The sequence below is a fragment of the Rutidosis leptorrhynchoides genome, chromosome 8 (assembly GCF_046630445.1).
Source record: "Rutidosis leptorrhynchoides isolate AG116_Rl617_1_P2 chromosome 8, CSIRO_AGI_Rlap_v1, whole genome shotgun sequence".
Taxonomy (NCBI): domain Eukaryota; kingdom Viridiplantae; phylum Streptophyta; class Magnoliopsida; order Asterales; family Asteraceae; genus Rutidosis; species Rutidosis leptorrhynchoides.
The window spans coordinates 21,748,902-21,764,886 of NC_092340.1; positions in this window are offsets into that span (position 1 = coordinate 21,748,902).

Genomic DNA, 15,985 nt, shown 5'->3' on the forward strand with positions numbered 1-15,985 from the left:
CTTCGGGTATAAGGATAATTTGACGAGGACACTCGCACTTTATATTTATGACTGATGGACTGTTATGGACAAAAACCGTATGGACATATTGAATAATCCAGGACAAAGAACAATTAACCCATGGTAATAAATTAAAATCAATACGTCGAACATCATGATTATGGAAGTTTAAATAAGCATAATTCCTTTATTTTATATCTTATCGCATTTTTAATTATCGTACTTTTAATTATTGCAAATTTATTTACCGTCATTTTATTTATCGCACTTTTAATTATCGCATTTTATTTATCGTCATTTACTTTACGCTTTAAATTAAGTTGTATTTATATTTAATATTTTACATTAGGTTTTAATTGCAACTTAAGACATAAAATCGACAAACCGGTCACTAAACGGTAAAACCCCCCTTTTTATAATAATAATAATAATACTACTTATATATATATATATATATATATATATATATATATATATATATATATATATATATATATATATATATATATATATAGTTTAAAAATATAGCGTTAAACTTGGCTAGCTCCCTGCGGAACGAACCGGACTTACTAAAAACTACACTACTTTACGATTAGGTACATTGCCTATAGTGTTGTAGCAAGGTTTATGTATATCCACTCTATAAATAAATAAATAACTTGTGTAAAATTGTATCTTATTTAATAGTATTTCACAATAAAAATATAACTATTTCGTATACACCTCGCATAACATCAAGCATTTTTAGCGCCGCTGCCGGGGAACATCTTAAACGCCGAAGCGAAACGCTATTAAAAAAAGATTTTCTTTATTAAGTTTTAATTTATTTTTGTAAAAATACGTTTTAAATACAAAAATATAAAAACAAGAAAAAGAAAAATATATATCTATATTTTTAAGTTTAGTTAAATTTAAAAAGTTTATATTTTATAAAAACCAATAAGTAAATTTTTCTTATTTATAAGTTTTATATAAAAATTTTTTTAAATAGAAAAAAAAATAAAAATAAAAAGTAATCAGGCCACTACACTGTAGCAGCCCAACATCTGGCCTGGATCCACGAACCATGCAATCGCATGGAAAATTAACCCTCAACTCATGCGATCGTATGAGCTAAGGTGACAGACATGAAACCTAGTCCGACCAGATTAGGGTTTGGTTTAATAATTATTATTATTAATTAATTAGAATTAGGGTTAAGTTAATTAATAATTAGTTTTAGTTTTTAATTAAGTTTAAGTTTTAAGTTTTTAATTAGTTTTATTAAATATAAAATTGATACTTTTATAAAATAAATAAATAAATAATATTTTTATAAAAATTGTATTTTTATAACTTTAAGCTTATTTTTATATTTTGTAATCTTTTTATTAGTTTAATCGTAATTGTATATTTATCGTTCGTAATTAGTTTTAAGATTAGTTTATGCCGTAATTTATTTTATATTTCTAGATTTTAGACTTTGCCGTAAAATCCCTTAAGTGCTTTTTCTTTAGATTAAGACTTAGGTGCTTTAAAATTTTACGACGTCGCTTATCGCTTTAGTTTTAATAGATTTTAGTGCCTATTAAGTTATTGCCGTTTTGGATATAGAATTCCTTTTAAGCTTTAATACCTTTAGACGTAACTTTTAATATTTAGTTTTTAGAATTTTAAGTTTCGACGCTTTACTTTCTTATTATTATTTTTCGACCTTTTATTTTCGACATTTTTGACGCACTCTTTTTCTTTCTTATTTTTCGACGCTCTAATTTTTAGGACATAGACTTTTTTCTTCAAAATTTCGACGAAAAAATTATTTTAAGCGGTTAAATTAATAGACATCCAAAATTTTCTGGTTCGTAGTAATAGTTGGATTTGTTAGTGGCGAGTTGTGGGCTTCCGATTTAAAGGGTCCTGGCTACCTGCTGTATCTTTTGGCTATTCGAAACGTGGGCAAAATCAGAAAAGTCTATTAATTTGATAACTTATATAATTTTTATCTTTTATAACTAATAAGACATTCAGTGAATGCACCGAGCAAAACGTTAACTACCTTTCATAAGTTCACCAACTGTAACTCGATCAAGACATCTAGCCAATATTGTCATCGTTGATTTTTTTTTAGAATCGTCATCTAGTCAACCAAGTACTCCAATTTAAATTTCCGATAATCCATTTTTTGAACCCGACCTCACAATTGAGAATCCGGAGGATATTCAAGGACAATTTAGAGATCCTGAACCACTAATCATTCCTCCTGAACTACAAATCACTCATCCAGAGATTGTCGAGGAAGAAACCATTAAATCAGAATCCTCTAGTGATTCAGATTCAACAAATTCAATCATGGAAAATCTGGAACCTCTAAGTATGGAAGACCGAATGAGAGCTAAACGCACTGGCCAAGGTCACGCAATTACTCAACCAGACATTAATGCGCCAGATTATGAAATCAAAGGACAAATACTACACATGGTAACTAATCAATGCCAATTTAGTGGTGCACCGAAGGAAGATCCAAACGAACATCTTCGAACCTTTAATAGGATCTGTACTTTATTTAAAATCAGAGAAGTTGAGGATAAACAGATTTATCTCATGTTATTTCCCTGGACTTTAAAGGGAGAAGCCAAAGATTGGTTAGAATCGTTACCTGAAGGGGCGATTGATACATGGGATGTTTTAGTTGAAAAATTTCTTAAACAATTCTTTCCGGCATCTAAAGTCGTGAGACTTCAAGGAGAAATTGTTACGTTCACGCAAAAGCCAAATGAAACTCTATATGAGGCGTGGACAAGATTTGGAAAGTTGTTAAGAGGATGTCTGCAACATGGTTTAGACACTTATCAAATAGTACAAATATTCTACTGTGACGATCGCTCCAAATCCATATGGACGAATACGTCATTCATCAATTTCATTGCGAGGTATTTGACCTCTATATGATACGTTTTATAAACATTGCATTCTTTGGAAAAGGTATACCATAATGAATATTTAAATCCAAGGTTTTCGACATCTGATGATTTCTACATATAGACAATCACCGTAAATAATAGTTTACAATAATACTTCCGTTGACAATGCAGTCAAAATAGATACATGATGATGGTTTTGTGAATGCGACATTTTCTTGAATAAAGCATGTATGACTCCATGCACAAAGCTTGTCTAACATATAAGCAAACAGCGGAAGACTTCTAGGGAACCTGAGAATAAACATGCTAACAAGTGTCAACACAAAGGTTGGTGAGTTCATAGTTTTAATGTATCGTATAATATGTATATAAAGGTGGATCACAAGATTTCAGTTGTTTCATCCAGAAATGTTTATCAAAATATTCTACGAAATTGAGCACCCTGGTAACTAAACTTAACGTATATATAATTTTTACCCTTTGTATAATCATCTTAATAATACACCCAAACCAACGTGTACGCTTCTCAAAAAGCATACGTTCGTTAAAAGGCTAGCGCTCTAGCTCGGACGGGGATATCAAGCCCTATGGACCCATATACTACTACTCGCACCCACCAGTTCTTATAACTGGCAGTTACTAGTTACCAAAGATAAGGGATTTTCGGTTCAAACTCAGTATAGAATTTAGTATGTACTTGTGTCCATTGTTTTTAAAATAAAGTGCATGTATTCTCAGCCCAAAATATATATTGCAAAATCATTTAAAAAGGGAGCAAATGAAACTCACCTTAGCAGCACATAAAGTCGTTCACCGAAATGTGACCGAAACTCAGAATACCAAATAATCGTAGATCTCAACCTAGAGAACATATGTTGGTCAATAAATGTCTATCAAGCTAGGTCTGGTCAAAGTGTATCACAATCCTAATGCTCGAGATCGACATACAAAAGTTATCAAAAGTCGTTTCAAAAAGTCAATCTGACTCAATACTATAGTTGAATGATCAGGGCAATCGAAACATTTTAACATTTCACATAATTTCCCAATTCTTGTAAAATTAAACTATAGTTTTTATAAGGCTTTAAAATATGATAAAACAATCAATTTAGACAATTGTTCAACAAAACGAGACGTGCGTTATATAGAAATTCATTTACTCAATTATTAATATCTAAAATTCCAATTTATCAATCTCATAGACAAGTTGTTTAAATATTAATTTTAGATTCAAAAGTAATTCCAATTAATGTTGATCATAATTCAGTTGCCCATATCTTTTAATTCGTTCATCGAAATTTCGCGATTTCTAAATGAAAAGTTATTAATTTTTCGCCAGCTTTCCAAAAACATACATATCATATACCTTTTATTAGTAATATATGTATTTAATTCGTGATTCATCATAAACTGTCTAACGATGAAATTTAGCATACAAGCATGCATAAACATATATACTCGAGCACTAGACATGTATACACTATTAATATATAAAAGATAAGATATGAATGCTCACGTATCAATATTGTGATCCAATATTGCAGGAAAGTACGCAGACGCAACAAAGATGATAAACACTAGTTTGACTTACGAGCAATACTCCCGAATTATACCCATAACCTCCATAGCTATAACCCATAATTTCCTTAGCTCTATCCCGTTCGAAAAGCTTGTTTTGAAATAATTCGCTCATGACTCCGTCGTAGTATTTTATGTATAAATACGAATACTACTACTAATAATAATAATAATAATAATAATAATAATAATAATAATAATAATAAAAATAATAATAATAATAATAATAATAATAATATATAATATATATAGGGAGAGCAGAAAGATAGAGAAGGATATATGTTTTTACTCGAACTGAAATCGAACGAATTTATAGCATCATTTCTGTCCCAGCACCTCATGCGATCGCATAAGGTTTGTATGGGATTCTCATGCGATCGTATGAGTCCCTCAGCCAGCTCACAATGATTTGTCTCGTTGTTCGTCGACATATTATTTAATTATATATAATATATTTAATTTATATAATTAATTATACATTATATTATATTCACGTGCATAGTTGACTTGTAATTTTTGGTCCGTTGACTAAAACGTTGTCACTCGACTTATGTCCCGGTTCCGGTTTCTCGAATGCATTTTCGTATGATTAGAAAACTAGTACTTTTCATTACGCGACGTGTACCATTATCAAAAATTAAACTTAATCATTGATAAACTATGTCACTCGAAGTGTAGCTTTAATCAATTAAGTGTTTTGGTTATTTGCTTCTATAAATCATCGTCTCGTAGTATATACATATACATATATACATTTTTATTTTGAAATAGTGTTTTACTGTAGCAAAGTTACTGTAGCAAAGTTTTTTACTGTAGCAAATAGTGATTTTTGAAAACACTGTAACTTTTCGGGTACTGTAGCAATTCGAAAATACTGTAGCAAATTAGTGTTTTACTGGTTCATCTTAAACGCTTTAGTTAACTTATCTAAATATCAATCGAATCAACAATCGAATGTTACTATCGTTTACTAAATAACTTGAAATCATATATATATATATATATATATATATATATATATATATATATATATGCACTTTAAGTTATATATATATATATATATATATATATATATATATATATATATATATATATATATATTGTTTGTGAATCGTCGAGAACAGTCAAAGAATAATTGATTATATGAATATAGTTCCAAAACTTTCGTGACTCGACATTACAGACTTTGCTTATCGTGTCGAAAACATTAAATCATTTAAAGATAAATTTTAAATTTGGTCAAAAATTTCCGGGTTGTCACAGTACCTACCCGTTAAAGAAATTTCGTCCCAAAATTTGGTTGGGATGGTCATGGATGACAATAAGTATGTTTTCATGACTCATACGAGTTGAAAATTAGAGTTTTATCATCATTGAGTAATATGGATAAAGCAATTTGTTTATGTGAAGTGTACGAGTGAAGTTATCACAAAAGAGTGAAATGTGAAAAAGTAAGTTTCGTCATATCTTTTGACGTAGATGGGTTGATTTTCGGAGTTCAAGAGATTTGGAGAAAATCTTCGTAATAAGATTTGATTCTTCGGTAATTAAGGAAATTATGATTCTTTTTTATTTAATGCGATGATCTGTCTCAATTTTCCTGTCTGATATTATACTATAAATCTACCCCCTTCGTTTCCTTATTTTCCACAGCTCATACGATTTATTCTTTCTCCCTCAATTCTTATTTTAAAGCATTAGTCAATATGCTCCATCCAGTTCTGATTCTTGATATACTTCTAACCTTCAGATCCGTCATTCTTCTTTTCCATCTGCCGCCAGAAGAATCTATTCACTTCTACTATACTCTTGGTTTTATAGTATTTTTAGTCCTCCCTTGTCTTTATATTGCTATATTCATCGATATATACGGTTTATAATTTTTGGGTGGTTGTTGGGTTTTATATCTTCCCTTATATTTCGATGTCTCTGCTTCTGTCTTTCCATAATTATTGACATCCACAGTTAATACTCTCTCCAATTTACTGTGATTTATATACACTTCCATTGATATTTTGAAGCTTCATGCTTTTGTTTTATCTTCCCCACTTTAAATCAAGCGAATAATGGTCCAGAATTCGTAGGTATGAATTTCGGAATGAACATAATTAATGTTCTAAAAAAAGAAACGGTAATAGTACAATATGACTTGTCAAATACCAGAATACCTCGAAAAAGACCGAATCATTAAGAAAATATTTTCTTGATAGTTTAGAGGTTAAATAGAATGAAAGAGTTATGTAACATGGTTTATAATGAGGGTATGATCTGTGAACCTTTATCACGTTCCATTATAAACTCAGCATGACTTACTGTAATATAATCATGTTGATCAAGTGTCATTATATTATACTAACTCATGCTTCAGTTCCCAACACTGCTTCAAAATATTCATAATTTAAACTCGAAGGTTTACAGAATATAGAAACAAAACAGTTTCCTTTATGATGTAATACAGATATCGCGAGGAGATAAATGATTTCAGATAAGGATAGTTATGAAAATATCTTCAGAAATATCGAGGATATTTATAATGAAATATACGATGATATCTTAAAATTTCTAATATCGAAGGATGATGAAGAAGATTTATCCGTAAAAGTTTAGAGTCAGGAGCAAGGTATTCGTTAATATCTTCAGCAGATACTGAATCATTTGGATTCTTTGAATGCAGGTTTAGTCTTTGTGATTTGTCCACAGCCTCCTTCATGTTTTGCTCAATCCGTTTTCCAGTTCCAAACCTTCTCTTTTTCCGAGCTTTGCCAACACACAATTCTTTATCATCACACTTTTGGCTGTTAAAGACGTTTACAGTTTTTGCTGCTTTATCAACTTTTTCAACTTTCAGGGTATTGATTCGTAGACTGGTTGCTTTTCAGAATTTCAGAATGAATGCTCATAATTCTAAGAGATGAATGTTATATGTATACATATGATGTTCTAGTACAGTTTTGAATTCAACGTATGGCATTTGAAAGATGTAAGAATCTAAGAGTGATGTTTTCTGTTAAATCTGGGCTTGGATTCTGATTTTTTTTCAAAATCAGAATATGTAATCAAATTTGGATGCTAATGGTTGTTTTGATTTCTATGAAAGAATGTATATTGTTGTGAAAGTAGTGAATATAGGTGATGATTGCTGAATCAGATTCGAAGAATGTAACATAATATTTGTGAATTTATATTTCTTTTGGGTATTACCTACCCGTTAAAAGTTTCACAAATAATATTTTGTACAAGTGAATTTTATCACAATTTTTATGAAAATATTAGTATGTATATTTTCTTCAAATGTAATACATATTTAATGAGTTAATATCATATTAAGCTCATTTAATTTTCAGCTGGAACTAGAAATGAATAACCTCTACAACTTTAGAAATTTTGTAATCTTCGTGGATTATCTCTTCAACGTAAATGAAATTATGAATCAATACTTCGTTATTCATTTTTATTGATATTTCCTCGGTGAATGATGTTAGTGCTCGTGGAATTCTTATGAACTTCATAAGATATAAATGATGTTTTCTAGAAAGTTTCGAGCACATCGAAGTTAAAAGTGTAAAATCAAACATGTAGTTGATTAATACACTAAGTTCATTATGAAATGGAATTCATTGAGTTGAAACAGATATTGTAGTTAACGATGGTTAAGTCGTTAACGAAGGATGTACATCATAGCATATTAGTAATATGAATTAACCGAGTAGTACCTACTAGTTAAGATTCACACGTAATAGCTTAGTACGAAAAGATTTATTTTGATCTCAGAATTCATATATATATATATATATATATATATATATATATATATATATATATATATATATATATATATATATATATATATATATATATATATATATATATATATATACATATAATTTCTTTAGAGGGAATGAGTTAAAACTTCATAACTCGTTGATACGATATACGCGTTGTTGATTAGTGATGATGTTTGCGGTGATTATAGATCTGGCGGAGCTTGTGGTTGTTGTAGATGCTGCTGATGCTGACGATGTTGATGGTACTGATGGTGCTACTGCTAACAGATCTAGCTTGTAAATCGTGCACCATTCCGATCAGGGTTTTATTTCATTATTTCTATTCGCTCATTCATCTGGTTTACAAATAGAACTAGAATAAGTAATCTCTAAAACTTTTTGACACTACATATTCTCTGCAAAATATTTCTTCGATGAAGTTATGACTCAATACTTCATCGTTTGTTGTTGTTGGTATTCCTTGGTATCTATGGGGCGTATGACGTTGATGTTCGAGGTACAGATTGTGATGTTGATGTGTGGGATGTAGATGTTGTTGTTGGTGGTGGTGATGGTACTGTTGGTGTTGCTGATGGTGGTACTGTTGCTGCCGGTGCTACTGCTGGTGCTTGTAACCTTTGCACCATGTTCTCCAAGGCCACTACCCGAGCGCGAAGCTCGTTGACTTCTTCTATTACACCGGGATGATTGTCGGTTCGGACGAGTGGGTGAATGAGATTCAGAATTTGAGATAGTATATTATCGTGACGAGATACTCTGGAAATGAGAGAGAAAATGGTGTCTCGAACAGGTTCGCCGGTAAGTGCTTCAGGTTCTTCGCCAAGAGGGAAATGTGGTGGATGGAAGGGATCACCTTCTTCTTGTCTCCAATGACTAAGCAGGCTACGAACCCATCCCCAATTCATCCAGAATAGGTGATGGCTGATTGGTTGATACATTCCGGTTACACTGTCTTCGGAATTCAGGTGAATATCCATATCGGAATAGCTGTCGGAGTTTAAGGAATTTGAACTAGATACGGGATCCATCTTGTATAATTAGGGAGATGATTTTTGATATGAATTAGATTATAGAATTTAGTTTGGTATTCTTCAATACATAATTTACATATGTATATATAATACCAAATTCCATAAATCACGGAGAAAATTTCGAAAGATGCCAGGAAAAGTTTACAGTAACAGATACGCTAAGATATGAATTTTTGTCTATACACTATTTATGCAATAAATGCAGAAAAACGTGTCTAGACTTAAGAATGATAAGTATGTAATTTCCGACAAGAAATGATAAGAAAAACTTTTAACATGCAGACACGGTTGAAGTCCAGACTTGCTAATGCATCCTAACAACTATCAGTTAGACACACTCATGCAAGACCTGGTTCGCTAGGACCAATGCTCTGATACCAACTGTGACGATCGCTCCAAATCCATATGGACGAATACGTCATTCATCGATTTCATTGCGAGGTATTTGACCTCTATATGATACGTTTTATAAACATTGCATTCTTTGGAAAAGGTATACCATAATGAATATTTAAATCCAAGGTTTTCGACATCTGATGATTTCTACATATAGACAATTACCATAAATAATAGTTTACAATAATACTTCCGTTGACAATGCAGTCAAAATAGATACATGATGATGGTTTTGTGAATGCAACGTTTTCTTGAATAAAGCATGTATGACTCCATGCACAAAGCTTGTCTAACATATAAGCAAACAGCGGAAGACTTCTAGGGAACCTGAGAATAAACATGCTAAAAAGTGTCAACACAAAGGTTGGTGAGTTCATAGTTTTAATGTATCGTATAATCTGTATATAAAGGTGGATCACAAGATTTCAGTTGTTTCATCCAGAAACATTTATCAAAATATTCTACGAAATTGAGCACCCTGGTAACTAAACTTAACGTATATATAATTTGTACCCTTTGTATAATCATCTTAATAATACACGCAAACCAACGTGTGCACTTCTCAAATAGCATACGTCCGTTAAAAGGCTAGCGCTCTAGCTCGAACGGGGATATCAAGCCCTATGGATCCATATACTACTACTCGCGCCCACCAGTTCTTATAACTGGCAGTTACTAGTTACCAAAGCTAAGGGATTTTCAGTTCAAACTCAGTATAGAATTTAGTATGTACTTGTGTCCATTGTTTTTAAAATAAAGTGCATGTATTCTCAGCCCAAAAATATATATTGCAAAATCATTTAAAAAGGGAGCAAATGAAACTCACCTTAGCAGCACATAAAGTCGCTCACCGAAATGTAACCGAAACTCGGAATACCAAATAATCATAGATCTCAACCTAGAGAACATATGTTGGTCAATAAATGTCTATCAAGCTAGGTCTGGTCATAGTGTATCACAATCCTAATGCTCAAGATCGACATACAAAAGTTATCAAAAGTCGTTTCAAAAAGTCAATCTGACTCAATACTATAGTTGAATGATCAGGGCAATCGAAATACTTTAACATTTCACATAGTTTCCCAATTCTTGTAAAATTAAACTATAGTTTTTATAAGGCTTTAAAATATGATAAAACAATCAATTTAGACAATTGTTCAACAAAACGAGACGTGCCTTATATAGAAATTCATTTACTCGATTAGTAATATCTAAAATTCCTATTTATCAATCTCATAGACAAGTTGTTTAAATATTAATTTCATATTCAAAAGCAATTCCAATTAACGTTGATCATAATTCAGTTGCCCATATATTTTAATTCGTTCATCGAAATTTCGCGATTTCTAAATGAAAAGTTATTAATTTTTTGCCAGCTTTCCAAAAACATGCATATCATATACCTTTTATCAGTAATATATGTATTTAATTCGTGATTCATCATAAACTGTCTAACGATGAAATTTAGCGTACAAGCATGCATAAACATATATACTCGAGCACTAGACATGTATACACTATTAATATATAAAAGATAAGATATGAATGCTCACATATCAATATTGTGATCCAATATTGCAGGAAAGTACGCAGACGCAACAGAGATGATAAACACTAATTTGACTTACGAGCAATACTCCTGAATTATACCCATAACCTCCATAGCTATAACCCATAATTTCCTTAGCTCTATCCCCTTCGAAAAGCTTGTTTTGAAATAATTCGCTCATGACTCCGTCGTAGTATTTTATGTATAAATACGAATACTACTAATAATATTAATAATAATAATAATAATAATAATAATAATAATAATAATAATAATAATAATAATAATAATAATAATAATAATAATAATAATAATAATAATAATAATAATAATAATAATAAAAATAATAATAATAATAATAATAATGATTTTCGAAAACACTGTAGCTTTTCGGGTACTGTAGCAATTCGAAAATACTGTAGCAAATTAGTGTTTTACTGGTTCATCTTAAACGCTTTAGTTAACTTATCTAAATATCAATCGAATCAATAATCGAATGTTACTATCGTTTACTAAATAACTTGAAATCATATATATATATATATATATATATATATATATATATATATATATATATATATATATATATATATATATATATATAACTTAATGTGCATATATATATATATATATATATATATTGTTCGTGAATCGTCGAGAACAGTCAAAGAATAATTGATTATATGAATATAGTTCCAAAACTTTCGTGACTCAACATTACAGACTTTGCTTATCGTGTCGAAAACATTAAATCATTTAAAGATAAAGTTTAAATTTGGTCAAAAATTTCCGGGTTGTCACATCTACCAAGGATGCGACATCACTACAAGAAAAGACATCGACATAGCAGCTGGTGGTTCCATTATGAAGAAAACCGCAACTGAAGCTTACAAAATTATTGATAACACTACTTCCCACTCACATGAGTGGCACCAAGAAAAAGATATCGTTAGATCATCTAAAGCAGCTAGAGCCGATTCTAGCCATGACTTTGATTCCATGTCCGCAAAGATAGATGCTTTCGAAAGACGAATGGAAAAGATGACTAAAGATATTCATGCAATACGCATTAGTTGTGAGCAGTGTGGAGGACCACATTTGATAAAAGATTGTCTCAGTATTGAACAAATAATGGAACAAAGAGAGAATGTTTCATACATGAACCAAAGGCCTGGAAATAATTATCAAAATAATTATCAACCGCCAAGACCAATCTACAATCAAAATCAGAAGTATAACCGAAATGTTCCATACAACAACCAACAAGGTCCTAGCAATCAACAAGTATCTGATAATACTTACAATCAGCAAAGACCTATTTTTCAAAATAAACCACCACAGACCGATGATAAAAAGTCAAATTTAGAAGACATGATGTCGAAGCAAGTTGAATCTCAAACGCAGTTTTTCACATCTCAGAAACAAACGAATGAACAAAATGCTCAAGCATTTAGAAATCAACAAGCTTCTATTCAAAATCTGGAACAAGAAGTAAGTAACCTAGCAAGGTTGATAGGTGAAAGAAAATCGGGGAGTCTACCTAGTGATACAAATGCTAACCCCCGGAATGAAACAGCTAAAGCTATTACCACAAGAAGTGGTATTACACTTAAACCACCTGAAATTCCTGTAAATTCTGAGGACTCTATTCCTACTACACATGCACCACAGCCTGAGCAAGATAAGGAAACAGAGCCGGTAGTTGAAAAGGTTAATGAAGAGAATACAGTTAAGGCAAAGCCTTATGTTAAACCATACCAACCACCGCTTCCTTACCCGAGTAAAATGAGAAAAGGAAGATTTGAAGCCGAGCAATCCAAATTCTTGGATATGTTTAAACAAATAAATGTCAATCTTCCTTTTATTGATGTGATATCAGGAATGCCAAGATATGCTAAATTCCTGAAAGATCTAATCACAAATAGAAGAAAAATGGAAGAACTCTCGGCTGTTACTATGAATGCTAATTGTTCTGCAGTGTTGTTGAATAAGATACTAGAAAAATTATCAGATCCAGGAAGTTTCACAATTCCATGTTTTCTGGGTAGTCTAAGTTCAATAGAAGCATTGGCAGACTTAGGTGCTAGTATAAATTTAATGTCGTATTCACTATACACTAAACTAGACCTCGGAGAATTAAAACCAACACGAATAAGCATACAACTAGCAGATCGATCAGTAAAATATCCTAGAGGGATAATGGAGAACATGCTAGTTAAAGTTGGTACTTTAGTATTTCCAGTAGATTTTGTTATTCTGGACATGGAAGAAGATTCTCGAGTTCCTCTCATATTAGGAAGACCATTCTTAAACACGGCTAAAGCAATAATAGACGTGTTCGGTAAGAAACTGACCCTAAGTATAGAGGATGAGAGTTTTACCTTTTCTGTAGATAGAGCCATGCAACAACCGCAATCTGCAGATGATACATGTTATTATATTCAAACTATAGATTCACATGCAGAATTATTAGAAGAATTTCCAGAATTACAAGGAACAGGAGAATGTTCTCTGGGAGAAGGAACTGAACCAATTGATGAAGCTGAAATGTTAGCCGCACTCATGGCTAATGGATACGAACCAACAACAGAAGAACTTCAAATGCTAAAAGAGGAAGACAGATATCGATACAAATCATCGATAGAAGAATAACCGATATTAGAGTTAAAGCCACTTCCAAACCATTTGGAATACGCTTATTTACATGGTGAATCTGAATTACCTGTAATAATATCACCTTCTCTTACGAAAAATGAAAAATCTCAACTCATTTCTGTGCTAAAAGCTCATAAACCAGCTATTGCATGGAAAATTCACGACATTAAAGGCATAAGTCCTTCGTATTGCACACATAAAATCCTTATGGAAGAAGGTCATAAAACGTATGTGCTACTCCAACGAAGACTAAATCCTAATATGCAAGATGTTGTTAAGAAATAAATTATTAAACTGCTCGATGCAGGTTTAATTTATCCAATCTCTGATAGTCCATGGGTAAGCCCAGTTTAATGCGTACCTAAGAAAGGTGGCATTACTGTCATCACAAATGAAAAAAATGAGCTTATTCCTACTAGGACTGTAACAGGATGACGAGTTTGTATTGATTATAGAAAATTAAATGACGCCACCAGAAAAGATCACTTTCCCTTACCTTTCATTGATCAAATGTTGGAAAGATTAACAGAAAATATTTACTATTATTTTCTTGACGGTTTTTCTGGATAATTTCAAATTCCAATAGCACCCGAGGACCAAGAGAAAACCACATTCACGTGCCCTTATGGTACTTTTGCTTACAAACGCATGCCATTTGGACTTTGCAATGCCCCTGCGACCTTTCAAAGGTGCATGACGACGATTTTTTACGACATGATAGAAGAATGCATGGAAGTTTTCATGGATGACTTTTCAGTCTTCGGTGATACATTTGAATCATGTCTAGTTAATCTTGAACGAATTCTTATTAGATGCGAGCAATCAAATCTAGTTCTTAATTGGGAGAAATATCATTTCATGGTTAGAGAAGGCATCGTTCTTGGTCACAAAATTTTAAAGGAAGGAATTGAAGTGGATAGAGCTAAAGTAGATGTAATTGCTAAACTTCCACATCCCACCAATGTTAGAGGAGTTAGGAGTTTTCTAGGGCATGCCCGTTTTTACCGACGTTTCATAAAAGATTTTTCTAAAATTGACACTCCTATGAATAAACTCCTAGAAAAGGATGCTCCATTCATATTTTCGGATGAATGCATCAAATCTTTTAATATTCTTAAAGAAAAACTCACTAATGCGCCGATCATGATAACTCTAAATTGGAATCTACCATTTGAACTTATGAGCGATGCAAGTGATTTTGCAATGGGAGCCGTTTTAGGACAAATGATTGAAAAACGATTTCAACCTATATATTATGCTAGTAAGACGTTACAAGGAGCACAAACGAATTACACAACTACTGAAAAAGAACTCCTTTCTATTGTCTTTGCTTTTGACAAATTTTGTTCATATCTCGTTCTAGCAAAAACGGTGGTCTATACTGACCATTCTGCTCTTAGATACCTATTTTCAAAACAAGATGCCAAACCACGATTAATCCGTTGGATCTTACTCTTACAAGAATTCGATATTGAAATCCGAGACAAAAAGGGAGCAGAAAATCTCGCCGATGATCATCTTTCTCGTCATGAAAATCCTGAATTAGAAGTTCTAAATGAATCGGCCATACAAGATAACTTTTCTGATGAATATCTTTTGAGAATCGATTATAATGAAATTTCATGGTTTGCAGACTATGCAAACTACTTAGTATGTGGATTCCTTGAAAAAGGGTTGTCGTACCAAAAACGAAAGAAATTCTTTAGTGATATAAAACACTATTTTTGGGAAGATCCACATTTGTTTAAAAGTTGTCCCGATGGAATAATCCGCCGATGCGTATTCGGGGATGAAGCCAGTTAAATCTTAAACCATTGTCACACAGGACCAACAGGAGGGCATTATGAGCCTCAACTCATAGCAAGAAAAGTTTACGACGCTGGATTCTATTGGCCTACAATTTTCAAAGACGCGCACCTTCTTTGTAAATCCTGTGATGCTTGTCAAAGGGCCGAAAAAATAAGTCAACGTGATGAAATGCCACAAAATGTCATTCAAGTATGTGAAGTATTTGACGTTTGGGGTATTGACTTTATGGGTCCATTTTCAAAAACTCATAATAATCTCTACATTCTCGTTGCTATTGATTAT